The 24706-nt window shown below is 44.0% G+C and overlaps 1 long non-coding RNA gene across 1 annotated transcript in view; it reads left to right on the top strand.

Moving 5' to 3' along the window:
• LOC124036526 overlaps positions 1-24706 on the top strand; it is a 75108-nt gene that overhangs the window by 42503 nt on the left and 7899 nt on the right. Inside the window, exon 3 of the long non-coding RNA XR_006838925.1 lies at positions 13519-13633. This is a non-coding gene — a long non-coding RNA (uncharacterized LOC124036526). The remainder of the gene's footprint in view (positions 1-13518; positions 13634-24706) is intronic.

The raw sequence follows: 24706 nt of genomic DNA, 5'->3' as shown, positions 1-24706 counted from the left end.
GCCAAATGACTACCGTTCCGTAGCACTCATGTCTGTGGCCATGAAGTGCTTTGAAAGGCTGGTCATGGCTCACATCAACACCATGATCCCAGAAACCCTAGACACACTCCAATTTGCATACCGCCCCAAGAGATCCAGAGATGACACAATCTTTATTGCATTCCACACTGCCCTTTCCTACCTGGACAAAAGGAACACCTACGTGAGAATATTATTCATTGACTACAGCTCAGCGTTCAACACCATAGTGCCCTCAAAGCTCATCACTAAGCTAAGGACCCTGGGACTAAACACCTCCCTCTGTTATTGGATCCTGGACTTCCTGACAGGCCTTCCCCAGGTGGTAAGGGTAGGCAGAAATACATCTGCCACACTGATCCTCAACACGGGGGCCCCTCAGGGGTGCGAGGTTAACCCCTCCTGTACTCTCTGTTCACTCATGACTGTGTGGCCAAGCACGACTCCAACGCCATCATTTAGTTTGCCGACAACCCAAAGGTGGTAGGCCTGATCACCGACAACGATGAGACAGGCTATAGGGAGGAGGTCAGAGACATGGAAGTCTGGTGCCATGACAACAACCTTTCCCTCAATGTGATCAAGACAAAGGAGATGATCGTGGACTACAGGAAAAGGAGGGCCGAGCACGCCCCTATTCTCATCGATGGGGCTGTAGTGGAGCAGGATGAAAGTTTCGAGTTCCTTGGTGTCCACATCACCAACAAACTATCATGGTCCAAACACACCAAGGCAGTCGTGATGATGGCACGACAACGCCTATTGCCCCTCAGGAGACTGAAAATTTGTCATGGGTCCTCAGATCCTCAAAAAGTTCTACAGCTGCACCAATCGAGAGCATCATGTGCCTGGTATGGCAACTGCTCGGCCTCCGACCGCAAGGCACTACAGAGGGTAGTGCGTATGGCCCAGTACATCACTCGGGCCAAGCTTCCTGCCATCCTGGATCTCTATACCAGATGGTGTCAGAGGAAGGCCCTAAAAATTGTCAAAGACTCCAGCCACCCTAGTCATAGACTGTTTTCTCTGCTACCGCACGGCAAGCGGTACCAGAGCGCCAAGTCTAAGGCCAAAAGGATTCTTAACAGCTTCTACCCCCAAGCCATGAGACTGTTGAACAGCTAATCAAATGACTACCCGGACTCTTTTGCATTGAGCCCCCTCTTTTTTTACTATTCTGTTACTCGCTTTTTTATTATCTATTATCTATGCATAGTCACTTTACCCCTACCTACATGTACATATTACCTCAATGACCTGGACTAACCTGTACCCCCGTACATTGACTCTATACTGGTACCCCATGTATATAGTCTCATTATTATTATTTTATTGCTACTTTTTATTTTATTTTTTACTTCAGTTTATTTTGTAAATATTAAAATTTTCTTAAAATTGCATTGTTGGTTAAGGGTTTTGTAAGTAAGCATTTACACCTGTTCTATTTGGCGCATGTGACAAATACAATTTGATTTGATTTGTAAATGTATATTTCTGCCTCAATAGACATAACCAAAGCAAAGATTTATCATGAGGGGGCCATAAACAATAACTAGTAATGATGCATACTCCATGAAAGATTAAAATCTCACCTTTCTGTTAAAAATGGTAAGAAATTGCTGAGGTATAATCACTTTTGAGGAAGAAAAGTAGAGCCGCACACTGCAGGATGCAATATTTGAATAACCAACGTTTCGACAGACAAGCTGTCTTCATCAGGGTATAATGACAAAAAATGCGGGTCACTAGTTTATATAGTGTCACACACATTTGTCTGTAATCATGGCTGTGTGTGGCTTGATGTCATTGGTTAATTTACAGAATAGAACATGTAAAAAACATGAATGGATAACATATGATCATAGATACATTTTGGCTACATAAGCCTACGAACATTCACAAGAATGGCTTCAGATCAAAGTCTACGTTGAGACCGTAAGGAGCAAAGGGTCTTTAAATTAAAGATCCAGGCATTCTCTCGTTTTAACAATAAATTGTTGAGGTCACCCCCTCTCCTAGGGAGGGTGAGGTGTTCGATGCCGATATAACGTAGGGACCAAATCGAGTGGTTCGCTTCCAAAAAGTGGGCCGCAACTGGGTGTCAAATTTTTGCACCTAATGATGGTCGGAGATTTGTACTTTTAATTCACATTTAACTAGCCTTTTCTTTTTCAAGTGTTCTACTCCGCTAGTCAGCACCTCACCTAAACAGGCGTTCTACTCCGTTAGCCAGCACCTCACCTAAACAGGTGTTCTACTCCGCTAGCCAACACCTCACCTAAACAGGTGTTCTACTCCGCTAGCCAGCACCTCACCTAAACAGGTGTTCTACTCCCCTAGCCAGCACCTCACCTAAACAGGTGTTCTACTCCGCTAGCCAGCACCCCGCCTAAACAGGTGTTCTACTCCGTTAGCCAGCACCTCGCCTAAACAGGTGTTCTACTCCGCTAGCCAGCACCTCACCTAAACAGGTGTTCTACTCCGCTAGCCAGCACCTCACCTAAACAGGTTTTCTACTCCACTAGCCAGCACCTCACCTAAACAGGTGTTCTGCTCCCTGAGCCAGCACCTCACCTAAACAGGTGTTCTACTCCGCTAGCCAGCACCTCACCTAAACAGGTGTTCTACTCCGCTAGCCAGCACCTCACCTAAACAGGTGTTCTACTCCGCTAGCCAGCATCTCACCTAAACAGGTGTTCTACTCCGATAGCCAGCACCTCACCTAAACAGGTGTTCTACTCCGATAGCCAGCACCTCGCCTAAACAGGTGTTCTACTCCGCTAGCCAGCACCTCACCTAAACAGGTGTTCTACTCCGCTAGCCAGCACCTCACCTAAACAGGTGTTCTACTCCGCTAGCCAGCAGCTCACCTAAACAGTTGTTCTACTCCGATAGCGAACACCTCGCCTAAATAGGTGTTCTACTCCGCTAGCCAGCACCTCGCCTAAACAGGTGTTCTACTCCGCTAGCCAGCACCTCACCTAAACAGGTGTTCGACTCCGATAGCCAGCACCTCACCTAAACAGGTGTTCTACTCCGCTAGCCAGCACCTCGCCTAAACAGGTGTTCTACTCCGCTAGCCAGCAGCTCACCTAAACAGGTGTTCTACTCCGCTAGCCAGCAGCTCACCTAAACAGGTGTTCTACTCCGATAGCCAGCACCTCGCCTAAACAGGTGTTCTACTCCGCTAGCCAGCAGCTCACCTAAACAGGTGTTCTACTCCGATAGCCAGCACCTCGCCTAAACAGGTGTTCTACTCCGATAGCCAGCACCTCACCTAAACAGTTGTTCTACTCCGCCAGCCAGCAGCTCACCTAAACAGGTGTTCTACTCCGATAGACAGCACCTCACCTAAACAGGTGTTCTACTCCGATAGACAGCATCTCGCCTAAACAGGTGTTCTACTCCACCAGCCAGCAGCTCACCTAAACAGGTGTTCTACTCCGATAGACAGCACCTCACCTAAACAGGTGGTCTACTCCGATTGATAGCACCTCACCTAAACAGGTGTTCTACTCCGATAGACAGCACCTCACCTAAACAGGTGTGCGTTTCTTTCGCTTCCAGAATACTCACTTTTGAGGACACAAACTCAAGTACATAATAAAAATGCAATGAAAATATGGAAATATGAAACAGTCAGTCCTCAAGTATTAGCGGTTAGAGCGTTGGGCCAGTATCCGAAAATCTTCTGTTTTGAATACCCGAGTCGACAAGGTTCAAATCTGCTGACGCGTCCTTGAGCAAGGCACTTACTGCTAATTTGCTCCAGGGGTGCCATACTTCTATGGCTGACCCTGTAAAACAATACATTTCACTGCACCTATCCGGTGCATGTTTTTTGTTATAGTGGAAGATTTGTGTTTGTCCTCCATTGTTTTACTATTGATAGATATGTCCTCTAAGTGATGAGCCAACATGGGCAGGGCCAGTCCTGAACATTTAGAACTGAATGAATTTCAACCAGAATGAATCAGACTTGCACAGGTCATGTAGGTGTTAGACGTGTTCAATAGTTCCACTATGACCTAGGAGTTGACCAGAATAGAAAGGTTGTGGCTCCATGTATAGAATCGACTAGTCACTTTTTTCAATACTTCTATGAAAAATGTATTTAAAAAAAGATCATAATTCACACATTCACACGTTTAACAAGGTGTTAGTAAAGGCGTCTGCATGCTTCCCATTCGAAACAGTTCGGAACACTTTGTGCATATATTACCATTACATTTTGTGACGTTTTGGTCTTCAGCGAGGGTTTTATAGGGATTCCTCAGTTAAGTGTTTGTTGTCATTCAACAAGAGACGACTCGTTTTCTTGCACATTTTTTTCTGCACCAAAGATCTTTATATGATGTAAAATCACGCTACTAAGACCTTTGCAAACACATCCAAATTAAAGACAGTTTTATTGAGTTATCTTAGATTAATTCAGACTATTTTGGGGAAGTGTATACTGGCTACGGCATCTCAATATGGACAAACAGTACTATTACTGATTTTTTCTCATTTTTCAAGCGAAGATCTTATAAGGGAGAATGTGAGCATATTCGCTTGAGTTCGGCTAGGCGCCATACAAAGTGAAGTCATGTGATGGTATGGTGTGATATACAGTATATGGAATGGATTGACCGTTTATAGTTCATGTTGTGAATGTCCCATTTACTGAGAGCAGTCATCTATCTGATAGTCACTCATTGTCTGTCCCTCCATTCAAAATAAATCAAGAAGCATTGTTTGTGGATGAGACCGTGTGTGTGTCTCGAAATCAGGCTTAGCATACCTTGTAATCAAGATGAAAATTTTACACACACACAAACAAAAGGACATCTTGCTGAGAGGGGCCAGATAAATAAGAGGGTGGGGAGGTATGGAGGGAAGAGAATGATGTACATTAAAGAGGGAAATGGAAAGAGAGCGCGAGAGAGAGAGAGAGAGAGCGTAACCCTGGTACCTGTAGCAGGGGCTGAGGCGTTTAGCAGGTGGTGCCAGAGAGCTTTTACCAGTCTGTGGTCAGACAGAAATTAAAGGCAATGGAGCGATTGAATGGTCAGTCACACACACACACACAAACACAAACACAAACACAAACACAAACACACACACATACAAACACAAACACACACACAGTTGAACGGAATTTGAGAAATCACTGTTAGATGTTATAATGTCACAGTGATTCCACTATATTGCATATCAATTTATAACATTTTTGACATGTGTGTTTCTGGATTTTTTTGTTGTTATTCTGTCTCTCACTATTCAAATAAACCTACCATTAAAATTATATTCTGATCATTTCTTTGTCAGTGGGCAAAGTACAAAATCAGCAGGGGATCAAATACTTTTTTCCCTCACTGTATACCTATACGGATATTTTGGGAGGTGTTTGTAGCGAAAGCATTGATAACAACCACATCAGTCAACATTACATTTCAGATGGATACCATGATAGCAGTGATTAGTAGAAGGTAGGGTTTTCTGTAAATCTCTCTCAATTAGCGTTTTTTGGGGGGGAAAGAAAGATTGAGAGAAGGGTGGAGAGAGAGAGAGAGAGAACAGGTCAAAGATAAAGAAGCTCTCACTGTCTTTCTGTCTTTCTCGCTCTCTGTCTCTGTTTCACTGTTTATCTTCTGTCATTTCTATAGTGAAATAACAGGCAGGTCATACAAGGCAGTTTTCAACGTCCATCCATGTCTGAGCGTGTCGGAGATTACGTGGAAATTGACCACTATGGGCAACAGTGAGCACTACCACCTTCAAGTAGTCTTCAGTTCGGTTTTGTGAGGGATTGGGTATGGGGATGGTGGATGTACGTAAGCATCTGTCTCTGATTCAAATGGTTGCATGTTCAAATCTGGTGATAAAAAGCATCCTCCATGTTTCTACAATGCCGAACATCAAATTTCAAATAGTTTAAGGCATCGTTTCCTAATCTCAGTCCTTCGACTGTCACGACTAGTCAAGGTGGGTGGAATCAGGCGCAGAGAGCAAATAATGAATAAAGGTTTATTCTCCGGTGAACAACAAATAAACAAGGACAACCCAAAAATACAAACAGGGTGAAAAATATCCAAAACAGGAATAAACAGACAAACCGGAGAAATAAAACACAAAAACACCGACAGCCGAAACGAAATGTCAAAAACAAACAATCCCGCACAAAACCAGGGCGGGACAACCTACATTATATACAGATACTAATTAACTAACACACAGGTGAAAACAATCAGACAAAACCAACAGATAACCGAAAAGGGATCGGTAGTGGCTAATAGGACGGTGACGACGACCGCCGAGCACAGCCTGAACGGGCAGGAGAGCCAACCTCGGCGGAAGTCGTGACATCGACCCCAAGGAGAGCACTTTTGTTTTTGCCGTAACACTACACAGCTGATTCAAATGATCAAGCGTTGATGATTAGTTGATTACTTGAATCAGCTGTGTAATGCGAAGGTAAAAAAAAAAACATGCACCCCTTGGGGTCCTGAGGAATGAGTTTGGGAAACCCTGGTATAAGGTCTAAGATGAAGTTTGAATCCAGCGATAGAAAGTCGGAATTAGACGTTCATCCATGTTTCTCAAATGTCAAAGTTGTTCCAAACGTCAAATTTGGCGTTAACTCCAAATTGTTAAGGTTAGGGTTAAGTTTAGGCATTATATAAAGTATCAGAAACAACTTTCTATTGCTGGTTAGGAACGTGCAAACTTTGGAAGACGCTTACGCCCATCCCCCGTCCACAACTCCCTCGCAAAACCGAAGCCGACTTGAAGGTAACAGCTCCCACTGTTGCCCTTAGTGGCCGGTTTCCATGTCATCTCCTAATGTTCTCAGACATGGATGAACATTGAATACTGACTTGTATCATGGGTGACGTGGCTGCACACACACACACACACACACACACACACACACACACACACACACACACACACACACACACACACACACACACACACACACACACACACACACACACACACACACACACACACACACACACACACACACACACAAGGAGAGACTGAGACATAGGATGCACTGTATATGTTAGGGAAGCTACATTAATTTCCTGTGTTTGCTAAACATGTCATAAGCTTCCTTTGGTATTGTGCTGTTAGCTGTCCCTTGATGACGTGTGTGTGTGTGTGTGTGTGTGTGTGTGTGTGTGTGTGTGTGTGTGTGTGTGTGTGTGTGTGTGTGTGTGTGTGTGTGTGTGTGTGTGTGTGTGTGTGTGTGTGTGTGTGTGTGTGTGTGTGTGTGTGTGTGTGTGTGTGTGTGTGTGTGTGTGTGTCTGTTTCCCTCTGATTTAATTCTAAGCTTCAGATAATGGGAAGTGTGTGTGTGTGTGTGTGTGTGTGTGTGTGTGTGTGTGTGTGTGTGTGTGTGTGTGTGTGTGTGTGTGTGTGTGTGTGTGTGTGTGTGTGTGTGTGTGTGTGTGTGTGTGTGTGTGTGTGGGAGGAGCATTCAATAGATCATGGTAATGTAAAAGTATAACTCACAATTGTATCAGAGTTGCTGGTTTTTTCTTATTTCACCAGCATATTTCCCTAAGATACTCTGAGGCAGTCGTTTTCAAACTTTTCTTGCCCAGGGATCCTAATATGATAGCAAAAACGTTTAAAAATCATGTATTGTCTTATCATCAGGTGAATGATAATAGCAAGTAGAACTAATCCACATTTAAAATTAATTGATATTTGTATACAGTTTCATGGTTTCATTATTTTGCCCTCCCCACAGTTCATTTGACGAGGAGGTGTAAAACCCTAACATAGTCTGTTAACTAGAAAGGTCAAGATTTCTTGGCACATTTTTACATTGAGCTAAGAGAAAATGTTGGTATTGTTTTATTACTACTTGTTACTTATTACCCTAGTTATTAGTGTATTAGGGCAGTCTCATCTGTCAAGGTGCCTTCTTATTCTGGGATTTCACTGTGCCCCTGTGTGTGGAGACACCAATCTGTATGTTTGATATCAGTGGATATTAAATCATGTTTCACTAATATCCCAAACACCAAATCACACTTCAAAATGAATGATGATGGTTCCCCTAGTCCAGCTGTATTGAGCTGATGAGGGCTACACGATGGAACTAACTAGAGGGGGACAGAAATAGGGAAATTAAGATATGGGGGGGTTATGGTTCATACCAAGCCTCTCTCCGTACCCCCAAGTTTCCATCTTAAATGACCATTACCCCCCAAACCACTCTGAGAAGTGTTTATTTGTGTTCATTTTGGAGAAGGAGTTGTGGAGTGTTGAGAGATGTAGGATATGTGGAATGGAAGGATGGATGAAATGTCTCTTTCATGTGGAGGAGTTGAAGCAGACCACAAAGACCAACAGATCATGGTGCTAAGTGGCTCTGCAACACTCAAACGTACACACAGAACACACACACACACACGCAGTGTTTGATCTCATCCCTCGGTCAGGGCTGAGACTAACAATAGCCTCAATAGTCTTGTGTTGAAAGCATCTTGTGTTGAAAGCATTTTGTGTTGAAAGCATTTCCCCACTCTATCCCCTGTCAAACCTATCCCCTGTCTTGACCCTACACATAAGCTCACGTGAACCACTCACACATTGTGAGTGTGTTCGTGCGTATGCTTGACTTTGTGTGCTCGTGCTCGTGCATGTGAGAGTGAGAGAGAGAGAGAGAGAGAGAGAGAGAGAGAGAGAGAGAGAGAGAGAGAGAGAGAGAGAGAGTGAGAGAGTGAGAGAGTGAGAGAGTGAGAGAGTGAGAGTGAGAGAGAGAGTGAGAGAGAGAGAGAGAGAGAGAGAGAGAGAGAGAGAGAGAGAGAGAGAGAGAGAGAGAGAGAGAGAGATATTAGGGGTTTTATGACCAGATTCCTCTGGCTTTTCAAAGGTTCCCTGGCAAAGAAGAGGATAATGGGTGGGCCTCTCAGAGACCTTTAAATATGGAGGGACTTAATAGTCACCTCTCACAAAATGGAGGGACCTAACAGTCAGTTCTCACAAAATGGAGGAGTGGTGAGGTGAGGAGAGCAAGACAGAAAAACAGACAGACAGAGATGTCAAATTGTCTTTTTACCAAATTACCGTGCAACAGACCATGTATTCACCCTACACCCCCCAATTAACAAACCAACAAACCAAAATAAAGGCGTTTGATGTTTATTTGACGTCAAAAAAGCTTTTGATTACATTTGTCATGAGGGTCTGCTATACAAATTGATGGAAAGTGGTGTTGGGGGAAAAACGTACGACATTATAAAATCCATGTACACAAAAGTGTGTGGTTAAAATTGGCAAAAACACACATATTTCTTTCCACAGGGCCATTGTGCGAGACAGGGAGGCAGCGTAAGCCCCACCCTGCTAGTATCTGAAGTCAAATTTCTACTGTGTTCTGATGATCTGACACTTCTGTCCCCAACAAAGGAGGGCCTACAGCAGCACCTAGATCTTCTGCACAGATTCTGTCAGACCTGGGCCCTGACAGTAAATCTCAGTGAAAATAAAATAATGGTGTTGCATAAAAGGTCCAATTGCCAAGACCAAAAATACAAATTCCATCTAGACACCGTTGCCCTAGAGCACACAAAAAACTATACATAACTCGGCCTAAACGTCAGCACCACAGGTAACTTCCACAAAGCTGTGAAAAATCTGAGAGACAAGGCAAGAAGGGCCTTCTATGCCATCGAAAGGAATATAACATTTGACTAAACAATTAGGATCTGGCTAAAAATACTTGAATCAGTTATAGAACCCATTGCCCTTTATGGTTGTGAGGTCTGGGGTCCGCTCACCAACCAACAATTCACAAAATGGGACGAACACCAAGTTGAGACTCTGCATGCAGAATTCTGCAAAAATATCCTCTGTGTACAACGTAAAACACAAAATAATTCATGCAAAAAATACAGTACTTAGGCCGATACCCTGTAATTATCAAAATCCAGAAAAGAGGAGTTAAATTCTACAATCACCTATAAGAATGCGATTCCCAAACCTTCCATGACAAAGCCATTACCTACAGAGAGATGAACTTGGAAAAGAGTCCCCTAAGCAAGTTGGTCCTTGGGCTCTGTTCACAAACACAAACAGACCCCACAGAGCCCCAGGACAGCAACACAATTAGATCCAACCACATCATGAGAAAACAGAAAGATAATTACTTGACACATTGGAAAGAATTAACAAAAAAAAACAGAGCAAACTAGAATGCTATTTGGCCCTAAGCAGAGAGTACACAGTGGCAGACTACCTGACCCAAAATTAAGGAAAGCTTTGACTATGTACAGACTCATTGAGCATTTCCTTGCTGTTAAGAAAAGTTGTCATAGACAGACCTGGCTCTCAAGAGAAGACAGGCTATGTGCACACTGCCCACACAATTATTTGGAAACTGAGCTGCTCTTCCTAGCCTCCTGCCAAACATATGGCCATATTAGAGACACACATTTCCCTTAGATTACAAAGACCCACAAAGAATTTGAAAACATTTTTTTTTATAAACTCCTATATTTATTTGGTAAAATACCACAGTGTCCAATCACAGCAGCAAGATTTGCGACCTGTTGCCACAAGAAAAGGGCAACCATAAGAGCGTCTGCTAAATGGGATGCATAAGAGCGTGTGCTAAATGACTTAAATGTAAATGACTTAAATGTAAATGTAAATGAATAACAAACATCATTGTAACTTCAATCCATATGTTTATTTATTTCCCCTTTCATACTTTAACTATTTGCACATCATTACAACACAATATATAGACATAATATGACATTTGAAATGTCTTTAGTATTTTGTAACTTTTGTAAGCATAATGTTTACTGTTCATTTTTTATTGTTTATTTCACTTTTGTTTATGATCTATTTCACTTGCTTTGGCAAAATTACGGAAAATATTCCCATGCTAATAAAGCCCTTGAATTGAAATTGAATTGAGAGATCTATGTGCAGACTATCCACAATAAATTACTGTCAGTGTGTAGGCCTGGGATCTCCAACATTTTCAAGCACGAGAGCTACTTAAAAAAAGAAAACATGTCCTGAGCTGCACATTTTTGTCTGGCTTTCAAATAGGCACATTCTTCTCTTCTCCTCTCCCCTTGTCCTTAGTGTACAAGAGAAAGTAGTGCACTGTTTTCTGTCAATGTACTTGGTAAAATTAAGATTCATTAGCAACTCAAAGGAGAGCTCTATAAAATATTTGTTTTTCCTTACAAATTCTATTTGATATTTTGCCAAATTATTTTATATTTTTATATTTTTCCTGGTTTTAGATTTGTTTAGTTTTTCACTCGCAAAAAATTACAGAGAAACAACGAAATGGGATGTTTTGAGGCAGGGGTCTCCAAAAAATGAGTAGCTCGTGACATGTTGTATTTATCTCTCATGCTAGAAACGTTTGGAGATCCCTGTTCTGAGGCCATGTCCATGCATAAATCAGATCAGAAGACCTTTTGTTTTGTGTAATTCCTCTTTAATAGTGCATCTGACCTTTTAATTGTGAATCTAGTGAGTGAGGAATGTGCCTTCTAACGTGCTGGTTTAGCGATGGTTCTGTACTGCTGCTGTTGCTCATTTCATGGCAATGTGAACAAATGCCAAATAATAGATACAAATTCTATACTTACTCATGATATACTTCTGCCAGGTAAACCTACCTTTCAGTTAATTGTTTTGAGGAAAGTATTTCTGTAAACCCACAAGGTAGTTATCACATCAACTGGCTATACATGGAGTGATAGACAAACACACGCACCACACAGACAGAGGCAATATTTCTGGAAATTAATTGGCAGATATTGTATTAGGTTTGGCGTTTGAAGCCAATAGTGGCTAACCAGGGGTGGGATAACGTCAATGTTACGTTGATTAGATAATAGCTGGGAACTTGCGGTGTCTGATACTTGCGAGATTTGTTTATGGCAGTTTGCAGTGGAACAAGTGAAAAATGCATGTACGTTCAGAATTGTTAGGCGAGCTACTCATAGGTGCGCTACGAGCTACTCTCGACCTGATGGGGAACCCTGGTGTAGGCTATACTGTATTTGTTTCACTTGAGGTTTTGCCAGCCTCTGGTTGTGGATACCATGGTTGGAGGAGTGAAAAATATGAACAAGAGAGGAGAATTAGAAAAGTTGCATATCTAGGTGTGTGTGTGTGTATACAAATACACACACAGACACAGATCAATTTTCATACCTGTCTCTATGGAGCCTATTTGAGAGAACAAGAGTTGGGAAATATGTGTTTGGTCTATCCCAGTGAGAGGCAGGCAAGGCTGGGCACAGCTCACAGCACCGTGGGGGCGTCACTCTGGAGGCCCTTTCTGTATATTACCACAGAATACCACATCTCATCATAACACATCATTAATCAACACTACAACAGAACAAACTTAGAACTAAACATATCTAACATACTCTTCCTTTAATCGTCTCTTTCCAATCTTCCTCTGTATGGAAACCTGCTCGCTTTTTCCATTGATTAATATTTCATGGTCATAAAGCTTTGGGCATCAGCAGAGAATAACTTTAATCAAAGATGTTCCTTCTTTCACTTGTGGCTGTGTGCTGTCGATAGATTTAGAAGACTCATCATCTCCCAAAGGTGTGCTGTTTTAATAAGAGCTGTTTTCACTGTCTCTTTCACTCAGTCTACGGAATAACTCCTCCGCCTTCCTCAATCACCGCTCGGCTTCAAAATATAACATTTCCCCAACGTTTCCCTAACATTCCCTCAACATTTCCCTAACATTCCCCCAACGTTTCCCTTACATTCCCCCAATGTTTCCCTAACATTCCCCCAACATTTCCCTAACATTCCCTCAACGTTTCCCTAACACTCCCCCAAACATTCTGCCAATGTTTACCTCTAGTATTTTAATAGTGTTCTATCTGGACCCGAAGACTTTCAGTCTTTGTGCTAAGCTAGTTAGCATTGGGTCATGAAACTACATCTAACTTCCTTCACACTAGACACAGATAAAAACTGCGTATCCAAATGGTATCCAAGTTCATCTGACTCTGGGGAAGTAGATAAAGGGCATTGCCAAAATCCATAATCAATGTTTTTTTAATAAAATACCCCTCAAACAAAATAAAATGTTTCCCGATATGGGTATTGTACTGGAATTGTAGTACTGTATGTTGTGGAGGTTGACTTGATCTGTATGGCACATTTTCCTGTGAATACTGTAGTCGGGATGATGATTATTACAGGTGTTTGTTAGCTGTACGCTTAATGTTTCCCTCTGTGTGTGTGTGTGTGTGTGTGTGTGTGTGTGTGTGTGTGTGTGTGTGTGTGTGTGTGTGTGTGTGTGTGTGTGTGTGTGTGTGTGTGTGTGTGTGTGTGTGTGTGTGTGTGTGTGTGTGTGTGTGTGTGTGTGTGTGTGTGTGTGTGTGTGTGTGTGTGTGTGTGAGTGCGAGTGCACGTGGTCAAGTAAATCATACTGATGTTGTTGATCATTTTGAGACCCACAAATAACACTTCCCTTCTATTTCCATTGCCTAGTTGACGTCGGAGAAGCTGGTGTTGTTATTGGAGCTTCTGCTGACATACGGACCTCAGTGTGACGTCATTGCATACTATCCAGAGAACCTATGATGTACAGAACAAGGACGCTGAGGTAAGACACACACACACACTTTAGTTTTCATTTGTTCTCACCTCCCATGCAGTGTTTGGTGCTGTGTCATGTTACGTGCAGTATACTGTCCAGTATCTACATGATCAATTACATTTAAGTTGAACTGAAGTGAGCATCTCTTGTAGTGATCAATGTAAAAAGACAAAAAAGAGTAAGTGCACTCTTGCTCATAATTTAACTTCCTATTCTGACAATGTACTTCACTTCTAAGAATAAAAGACCGTAAAGTATGTGATTGCATTGACCCAGTCTGGCCTTCAGTGGTTCAGCACGAGAATTCCTTTGCAAAGGCCTGTATAGCCTGCCTGGAGGTAGCAGACCAACAGAGAAACTGCAAAACGACAGTACACGGACAAATTGGAGTCTCAATTCAATGGCTCAGACACAAGACACATGTGGCAGGAACTCCCGACAATCACGGATTATAAAGGGGAAAGCCAGCCACATCGAGGACACCGACGCCACGCTTCTGGAGAAGCTAAACTGGATGCTCTCCATCTCTGTGGCCGACGTGAGTAAGATATTCAAGTATGTTATTTCTCGCAAAGGCTGCCGGCACAGACGACATTTCAAACCGAGTCCTCAGAGCTTGTGCAGACCAGCTGGCTGGATTGTTTAGGGACATTTTTAATCTCTCCCTATCCCAGTCTGTTGTCCCCACTTGCTTCAAGATGTCCACCATTTTTCCTGTACCCAAGAAAGCGAAGGTAACTGAACAAAATGAGTATTGCCCCGTAGCATTCACTTCTGTCATCATGAAGTGCTTTGAGAAATTAGTTAAGGATCATATCACCTCCACCTTACCCGACACCCTCTGCGCAATACAATTTGCATACTGCCAAAGATCCACGGATGACGCAATCGACATTACATTGCACACTGCCCTATCCCACCTGAACAAGAAGAATACATACTGTATGTAAGAATGCTGTTCATCAACTACAGCTCAGCCTTCAAAACCATAGTCGCTCTCCAAGCTTATCACTAAGCTCAGGGACCTGGGTCTGAACCCATACCTGTGGAACTGTATCCTAGACTTCCTGAGGGCCGGTTGCAGGTGTTGAAGGTGGGCAAAATACCTCTGCGGCACTGATCGTCAACAAGGGGGCCCCACAGGGGTGCATGCTCAGCCCCTTCCTGTATTCCCTGTTCACCTATGATTGTGTGACCATAATGTCTCCAACTTAATCATTAAGTTTGCTGACGACACAGCAGTGGTAGGCCTGATTACTAACAATGACAAGACAGACTACACGGAGCCCTGGTGGAGCGGTGCAGGAAAAATAAACTCTCCCTAAACGTCAACAAAAAGAAGGAGCTGATCGTGGACTAAAAAATGCTGAAGAAATTTGTCTTGGCCCCTAAGATCCTCACAAACTTCTGTAGATGCACCATTGAGAGCATTTTGTCAGACTGTATCACCACCTTGTACATCAACTGCACCACCCACCCTCCAGGACTTCTGCATGCCCTCCAGGACATCTACAGCAGTTGGTGTCTTAGAAAGTCATCACTAGCCGGCCTCCGCCCAGTACCCTGCCCTGAACCTTAGACACTGTCACTAGCCTGCGACTACCGGTACTCTAACCTGCAGAGACTGCTGCTACTGTATGTACATTGTCATTGAACACTGGTCACTTTAATAATCTTTATATACAGTTTTACACATTTTATATGTATATAATCTATCCTAGTCATGGCTCATCCTATATAGCTACTGCTGTACACACCACGCTTGTTAAATCAAACTGTATTTGTTGCGTGCTTCGTAAACAACAGGTGTAGACTAACAGTGAAATGCTTAATTACGGGCCTTTCCCAACCAACCAATGTTATGGTTAGTGCTCTGTCCTTCCATGTAAGTGTTGTAGAATGTGTGTGAGATATGTGTGAGCAGTTAATGTGGTGTGAAGGATAGTGTGTGAGTGCACTGGTTTAACTTCTTATGGCTGCAGGGGCAGTATTGAGTAGCTTGGATGAAAAGGTGCCCATTGTAAATGGGCAGCTCCTCAGTCTCAGTTGCTAATATATGCATATTATTATTAGTATTGGATAGAAAACACTCTAACGTGTAAAATATTGTCTGTGTGTATAACAGAACTGATATTGCAGGCGAAACCCTGAGGAAAATCAAACCAGGAAGTGGCTTCTATTTTGAAAACTCCATGTTCCATAGTCTCCCTCTGCTCCATTTAAAGGGATATCAACCAGATTTCTTTTCCTGTCACTTCCTTAAGGTGTCAACAGTTTTCAGACATAGTTTCAGGCTTTTATTTTGAAAAATCAGCCAGAAAGATAACATCGCGTCAAGTGGTCGCATGAGTTTTGCTCGCGCAACAGAGTTTGGACAGCCGTTGCTTTTCCCTCTCCTACTGATAGACATACATTTACATTACATTTAAGTCATTTAGCAGACGCTCTTATCCAGAGCGACTTACAAATTGGTGCATTCACCTTAAGACATCCAGTGGAACAGTCACTTTACAATAGTGCATCTAAATCTTAAAGGGGGGTGAGAGGGATTACTTATCCTATCCTAGGTATTCCTTAAAGAGGTGGGGTTTCAGGTGTCTCCGGAAGGTGGTGATTGACTCCGCTGTCCTGGCGTCGTGAGGGAGTTTGTTCCACCATTGGGGGGCCAGAGGAGCGAACAGTTTTGACTGGGCTGAGCGGGAGCTGTACTTCCTCAGTGGTAGGGAGGCGAGCAGGCCAGAGGTGGATGAACGCAGTGCCCTTGTTTGGGTGTAGGGCCTGATCAGAGCCTGGAGGTACTGAGGTGCCGTTCCCCTCACAGCTCCGTAGGCAAGCACCATGGTCTTGTAGCGGATGCGAGCTTCAACTGGAAGCCAGTGGAGAGAGCGGAGGAGCGGGGTGACGTGAGAGAACTTGGGAAGGTTGAACACCAGACGGGCTGCGGCGTTCTGGATGAGTTGTAGGGGTTTAATGGCACAGGCAGGGAGCCCAGCCAACAGCGAGTTGCAGTAATCCAGACGGGAGATGACAAGTGCCTGGATTAGGACCTGCGCCGCTTCCTGTTTGAGGCAGGGTCGTACTCTGCGGATGTTGTAGAGCATGAACCTACAGGAACGGGCCACCACCTTGATGTTAGTTGAGAACGACAGGGTGTTGTCCAGGATCACGCCAAGGTTCTTAGCGCTCTGGGAGGAGGACACAATGGAGTTGTCAACCGTGATGGCGAGATCATGGAACGGGCAGTCCTTCCCCGGGAGGAAGAGCAGCTCCGTCTTGCAGAGGTTCAGCTTGAGGTGGTGATCCGTCATCCACACTGATATGTCTGCCAGATATGCAGAGATGCGATTCGCCACCTGGTCATCAGAAGGGGGAAAGGAGAAGATTAATTGTGTGTCGTCTGCATAGCAATGATAGGAGAGACCATGTGAGGTTATGACAGAGCCAAGTGACTTGGTGTATAGAGAGAATAGGAGAGGGCCTAGAACAGAGCCCTGGGGGACACCAGTGGTGAGAGCGCGTGGTGAGGAGACAGATTCTCGCCACGCCACCTGGTAGGAGCGACCTGTCAGGTAGGACGCAATCCAAGCGTGGGCCGCGCCGGAGATGCCCAACTCGGAGAGGGTGGAGAGGAGGATCTGATGGTTCACAGTATCGAAGGCAGCCGATAGATCTAGAAGGATGAGAGCAGAGGAGAGAGAGTTAGCTTTAGTAGTGCGGAGCGCCTCCGTGATACAGAAGAGAGCAGTCTCAGTTGAATGACTAGTCTTGAAGCCTGACTGATTTGGATCAAGAAGGTCATTCAGAGAGCGATAGCGGGAGAGCTGGCCAAGGACGGCACGTTCAAGAGTTTTGGAGAGAAAAGAAAGAAGGGATACTGGTCTGTAGTTGTTGACATCGAAGGGATCGAGTGTAGGTTTTTTCAGAAGGGGTGCAACTCTCGCTCTCTTGAAGATGGAAGGGACGTAGCCAGCGGTCAGGGATGAGTTGATGAGCGAGGTGAGGTAAGGGAGAAGGTCTCCGGAAATGGTCTGGAGAAGAGAGGAGGGGATAGGGTCAAGCGGGCAGGTTGTTGGGCGGCCGGCCATCACAAGACACGAGATTTCATCTGGAGAGAGAGGGGAGAAAGAGGTCAGAGCACAGGGTAGGGCAGTGTGAGCAGAACCAGCGGTGTCGTTTGACTTAGCAAACGAGGATCGGATGTCGTCTACCTTCTTTTCAAAATGGTTGACGAAGTCATCTGCAGAGAGGGAGGAGGGGGGAAGGGGGAGGAGGATTCAGGAGGGAGGAGAAGGTGGCAAAGAGCTTCCTAGGGTTAGAGGCAGATGCTTGGAATTTAGAGTGGTAGAAAGTGGCTTTAGCAGCAGAGACAGAGGAGGAAAATGTAGAGAGGAGGGAGTGAAAGGATGCCAGGTCCGCAGGGAGGCGAGTTTTCCTCCATTTCCGCTCGGCTGCCCGGAGCCCTGTTCTGTGAGCTCGCAATGAGTCATCGAGCCACGGAGCGGGAGGGGAGGACCGAGCCGGCCTGGAGGATAGGGGACATAGAGAGTCAAAGGATGCAGAGAGGGAGGAGAGGAGGGTTGAGGAGGCAGAATCAGGAGATAGGTTGGAGAAGGTTTGAGCAGAGGGAAGAGATGATAGGATGGAAGAGGTGAGAGTAGCGGGGGAGAGAGAGCGAAGGTTGGGACGGCGCGATACCATCCGAGTAGGGGCAGTGTGGGAGGTGTTGGATGAGAGCGAGAGGGAAAAGGATACAAGGTAGTGGTCAGAGACTTGGAGGGGAGTTGCAATGAGGTTAGTGGAAGAACAGCATCTAGTAAAGATGAGGTAGAGCGTATTGCCTGCCTTGTGAGTAGGGGGGGAAGATGAGAGGGTGAGGTCAAAAGAGGAGAGGAGTGGAAAGAAGGAGGCAGAGAGGAATGAGTCAAAGGTAGACGTGGGGAGGTTAAAGTCGCCCAGAACTGTGAGAGGTGAGCCGTCCTCAGGAAAGGAGCTTATCAAGGCATCAAGCTCATTGATGAACTCTCCGAGGGAACCTGGAGGGCGATAAATGATAAGGATGTTAAGCTTGAAAGGGCTGGTAACTGTGACAGCATGGAATTCAAAGGAGGCGATAGACAGATGGGTAAGGGGAGAAAGAGAGAATGACCACTTGGGAGAGATGAGGATCCCGGTGCCACCACCCCGCTGACCAGAGGCTCTCGGGGTGTGCGAGAACACGTGGGCGGACGAAGAGAGAGCAGTAGGAGTAGCAGTGTTGTCTGTGGTGATCCATGTTTCCGTCAGTGCCAAGAAGTCGAGGGACTGAAGGGAGGCATACATACATGCATTTTTCACTTGTTCCAAACAATGCTTGTTTTGCTATGGTTGAGAAGCATATTTTTGAAAATCTGTGATGACAGTGTTGTTAACAAAAGGCTAAGCTTGAGAGCTAGCATATTGATTTAATTTCATTTGTGATTTTCATGAATAGTTAACGTTGTGTTATGCTAATGAGCTTGCGGATAGATTTGCACAATCCTGGATACAGGTTTTTTTCGTAGCTAAACGTGATGCAGAAAATGGAGCGATTTGTCCTAAACAAATAATCTTTCAGGAAAAACTGAACATTTGCCATCTAACTGAGAGTCTCCTCATTGAAAACATCCGAAGTTCTTCAAAGGTAAATTATTTTATTTGGATGCTTTTCTGGTTTTTGTGAAAATGTTGCCTGCTGAATGCTAACGCTAAATGCTACGCAAAATGCTATGCTAGCTATCAATACTGTTACACAAATGCTTGTTTTGCTATGGTTGAGAAGCATATTTTGAAAATCTGTGATGACAGTGTTGTTAACAAAAGGCTAAGCTTGAGAGCTAGCATATTGATTTCATTTCATTTGCGATTTTCATGAATAGTTAACGTTGCATTATGGTAATGGGCTTGAGGCTGTAGTCACGATCCCGGATCCGGGATGGCTCGACGCACAAAGTTAAACGCATGCGTGTGTGATTGTGTTTGAAGGTGTGTGAGTGATCATGATCATGTGTGTGTGAATGCATGTGGAAGTATATGTCTGTGCCTACGAATGAGTTTGTTTGCATGTACTGAGAGTGAATGTGTGACTGTGGCTAGCTTCCTTTCATGTGGGTCTCATGTGATAGGGTGTGCATGTGTGTGTTTGTAACGGCCATCTGTCGGTCAAGAACATAGGGCATATTGAACCACAGAAGGCCTTGAAGCCCATGCTAGGTTGAAGGGTCCAGAGAGGAAATAAGTATGTTACACTATACCACACCAAGGACACTCCTCGTGTGTAGGAGGAGAGGAGAAGAGAGACCTGCAGGGTCGTTATATAATCAAATCAAATTTTATTTGTCACGTGCGCTGAACTACAACAGCTGTAGAACCTTACAGTGAAATGCTTGCTTACAAGCCCCTAACCAACAAAACAATTCAAGAAATAGAGTTAAGATATTTACTAAATAAACTAAAGTCAAAATAAAATTAAAATATTAAAAAAGTTACAATAAAATAACAACAATGAGGCTATACATAAGGGGTACCAGTACCGAGCCAATGTGCGCGGGTACAGGTTAGTCAAAGTAATTTGTATATGTTATTAGGGGTCACTGGGGGGAGGTCAATAGTCTGGGTGGCCATTTGATTAATTGTTCACCAGCCTTATTGCTTGGAGCTTTTTGGTCCTACACCTGGCGCTCCGGTACTGCTTGCTGTGCGGTGGTAGAGAGAACAGTCTATGACTTGGGTGACTGGAGTCTTTGACAATTTTTGGGGCCTTCCTCTAACACACCTAGTATGGATGGCAGGAAGCTTGGCCCCAGTGATGTAACTGGCCGTATGCACTACCCACTGTCGTGCCTTACAGTCAGATGCCAAGCAGTTGCAATACCAGGCTGTGATGCAACCGGTCAGGATGCTCTCGATGTTTCAGCTGTAGAACTTTTTGAGGATCAGGGGACCAATGACGAATCTTTTCATTCTCCTGAGAGGGAAAAGTTGTTGTTGTGCCCTCTTCACAACTGTCTTGGTGTGTTTGGAGCATGATAGTTTGTTGGTGATGTGGAAAACCAAGGAACTTGAAACTCTCGACCTGCTCCACTACAGCCCTGTCGATGATAATGGAGGCCTGTTCAGCCCGGCTTTTCCTGTAGTCCACGATCAGCTCCTTTGTCTTGCTCACATTGAGGAAGAGGTTGTTGTCCTGGCACCACACTGCCAGGTCTCTGACCTCCTCCCTACAGGCTGTCTCGTCATTGTTGATGATCAGGCCTAACACTGTTGTGTCGTCAACAAATTGAATGGTGGTGTTGTAGTCGTGTTTGGACGGGCAGTTGTGGGTGAACAGGGATTACAGGAGGGGACTAACCACGCACCCCTGAGGGACCCCAGTGTTGTGGATCAGCATGGCAGATGTGTTGATGCCTACCCTTATCACCTGGTGGTGGCCAATCAGGAAGTCCAGGATCCAGTTGCAGAGTGAGGGGTTTAAGTCCCAGGGTCCTTAGTTTAGTGATGAGCTTTGTGGGCACCATGGTGTTGAACACTGAGCAGTAGTCAATAAACAGCATTCTCACATAGGTGTTCCTTTTGTCCAGTTTTGGAAAGGGCAGTGTGGAGTGAGATTGAAGTTGCTTCATCTGTGGATCTGTTGGGGAGGTATGTGAGTGGGTCTAGGGTCTCTGTGAGTGGGTCCAGGGTTTCTGGGACGATGGTGTTGATGTGAGCCATGACCAGCCTTTCAAAGCAATTCATGGCTACCTACATAGAAGGATGTAGAGTACTGTGTAGTCAGGTCACATGTGTTACAAGTTAGTATTCAATGTCTATCCATGTCTTAGGACGTCGGGAGATGACATGGAAACCAGGCACTAGGGGGAAAAGTGAGCACTGTTACCTAAATCTTAAGGCCTCTGGTGCCAAAGGATGCATGTTTGAATCCTGCCATAGAAAGATGTTTTTGATATTTTTGTTTTAAGTCTATCCCAAACCTTAACCCTTAGATTAACCATTCAGCGTTAATGCCCTTACCTTAACATTTCTGAGTTTATGCCTAAATTAAACCTTAAACACTTTGAAATTTGATGTCTGACAAGCATAGATGAACGGCTAATGCAGACGTGAGACAGCGATAGATTGTTTCACTGCGACCTTTACCAGTTTAAGCTAGGGAAAGAACATGTTCAACATTTTTTTTGTCAAGTTCAGACCAACAGTTTTTTTATTTAGAGGTACTTGTCTGTGTATCTGTTTGAATGCCAACCAGGCCACCCTGCTCTGATGCCCTGAGTAACCCCATCAGTAATCCCATGTGCTGGGTTGCATTCCTGGGGAGAGCCCTGGAGCTCCCTCTTACCCCTTTCTTACCCCCCATCAGGCCTACAGGTCAAATCAAATCAAATCAAATTTTATTTGTCACATACACATGGTTAGCAGATGTTAATGCGAGTGTAGCTAAATGCTTGTGCTTCTAGTTCCGACAATGCAGTGATAACCAACAAGTAATCTAACTAACAATTCCAAAACTACTGTCTTATACACAGTGTAAGGGGATAAGGAATATGTACATAAGGATATATGAATGAGTGATGGTACAGAGCAGCATACAGTAGATGGTATCGAGTACAGTATATACATATGAGATGAGTGTGTAGACAAAGTAAACAAAGTGGCATAGTTAAAGTGGCTAGTGATACATGTATTACATAAGGATGCAGTCGATGATGTAGAGTACAGTATATACATATGCATATGAGATTTAAAAAATGTAGGGTAATTAACATTATATAAGGTAGCATTGTTTAAAGTGGCTAGTGATATATTTACATCATTTCCCATCAATTCCCATTATTAAAATGGCTGGAGTTTGGTCAGTGTCAATGACAGTGTGTTGGCAGCAGCCACTCAATGTTAGTGGTGGCTGTTTAACAGTCTGATGGCCTTGAGATAGAAGCTGTTTTTCAGTCTCTCGGTCCCAGCTTTGATGCACCTGTACTGACCTCGCCTTCTGGATGATAGCGGGGTGAACAGGCAGTGGTTCGGGTGGTTGATGTCCTTGATGATCTTTATGGCCTTCCTGTAACATCGGGTGGTGTAGGTGTCCTGGAGGGCAGGTAGTTTGCCCCCGGTGATGCGTTGTGCAGTCCTCACTACCCTCTGGAGAGCCTTACGGTTGAGGGCGGAGCAGTTGCCGTACCAGGCGGTGATACAGCCCGCCAGGATGCTCTCGATTGTGCATCTGTCGAAGTTTGTGAGTGCTTTTGGTGACAAGCCGAATTTCCGAATGTCTCCTGAGGTTGAAGAGGCGCTGCTGCGCCTTCTTCACGACGCTGTCAGTGTGAGTGGACCAATTCAGTTTGTCTGTGATGTGTATGCCGAGGAAGTTAAAACTAGCTACCCTCTCCACTACTGTTCCATCGATGTGGATAGGGGGGTGTTCCCTCTGCTGTTTCCTGAAGTCCACAATCCTCTCCTTAGTTAGGTGTGTGTGTTCATGCCAATGTGAGCGCATGTGTGTATTGAAAGCGAGGTAAAAAATATCAAAGAAATTGAGAAATATGTAGAACTGAAATGGCATGTTACTAAGTGATGTGGTATTACACCTGGTTGCTAAGATAACCACATCCCTTAAAACAGGAGGCTATCACCTGTTTGCTAAGATAGATAGACTCCTTTTATAAGGTATGTGGTATTGTACCTGCTTGATAAGACAGATAGACTCCTGTTATAAGTTATGTTTATTTTAGTTGCTAAGACATGAAGGGCACTTTTCGGCATTCACTGTATGATCGATGAGTTACGCCATTTTGCAAATGTACGGTCCCTTACTAGACGTCCGCAAATTTTTGTAAAATTTACCGAAGGCGGTGGGTCGTGCACCAGGGCCAGATCTTCCGGGAAGTCATCTCGGACATTCGGATTCCGTTTTATAACATTTTCACATTTTGGTCTTTTTTCCTCTGTCCGGGTAAATTCCACCAGATGGTGAATGGAATCTTATTGCAAATGTACAAAACATCACCAATCACGTCATGGCCATTTCTCCTAAACGGAAAAGATTTCGAAGACGAAACTTGGTGAGCATAGGTTTGGACTAATGGGCTGCTAGCCCCCAAAAAGATGGTGTCTAGGCCTCAAAGCTTTTTGAGTTAAGGACATTTTTCTGGGATTAAAGGTCAAAAATGAAAATAGAGCGCTAATTTGACTGCTTCATGTCAAAGTACATGAACCTACGGTGTCAGGGAAAAAAGAACCAGCCATTTATATATGGTAATTTAAAAGAAAATGTACAATGTACAATTGGTGATGCTCAATGTTTTTTTATTTTTTTATAAATAAATTTAAAAGAGTTACAGATCCAGTTGTGGCGGTTTCAGACGAATCCATTAAGGTAGATTTCGGATCTCTGCGAGATTTCTGTGATTTTATGAAATCACACACACTCATTCAACCCTTTGTAAATCAGTCAGTTCTTAACGTAAAGACTTAAAACTCGAGATTCTGTAAGAGCCTACGCCAAAGAGAATATGTGTTCACTTTGAGCTTTCTGTGTCAACCGGAAGTGCCTTAATTTGGGTCATAGGTGCTGTTTTGAATGGTTTAAAAAATTCAGATCTTTTCAAAACTTCATATGTGTGATTAGGCAACCCTCATGAACTGTAAATCAGTCATTTATTCCATCAGATTTCCAAGAAAAAAACACACACACACACAGCAAGGATGGAGTGACACAGTGTGGGGCTTAGAGACACACAGAGCCTGCAATAGTTACCTTCGTTCGAACTATCGAAGAACAGTCAGACCTAGAGCTGTGAACTTTAGAAACCTGTTCTAGAGCTCAAGTTGATAGTGCACGGTGAGTTATGTGGCTCTAGAAGGTTCTCAGACCGAGAAACAGCCACGTACATTTACAATAACTTAAATTCATTTTGACTATCATGAAAATGATGAGATTTAGAAAAGTCCCAGAGTCGCAAGAATAGGTGCACTGAAACCACCTCGGCCCATAGTGACAGACACCAACGTTTCTGTCCGATAGCTCATAGCCTGGAAAAAGTGGATTGTCAGCAACAATTAAAGGTC

This window comes from Oncorhynchus gorbuscha, linkage group LG05, assembly GCF_021184085.1.
Source record: "Oncorhynchus gorbuscha isolate QuinsamMale2020 ecotype Even-year linkage group LG05, OgorEven_v1.0, whole genome shotgun sequence".
Classification (NCBI taxonomy): domain Eukaryota; kingdom Metazoa; phylum Chordata; class Actinopteri; order Salmoniformes; family Salmonidae; genus Oncorhynchus; species Oncorhynchus gorbuscha.
Note: the sequence above shows the minus strand (reverse complement) of the source record. Positions and strands in the feature narration are given on the sequence as shown.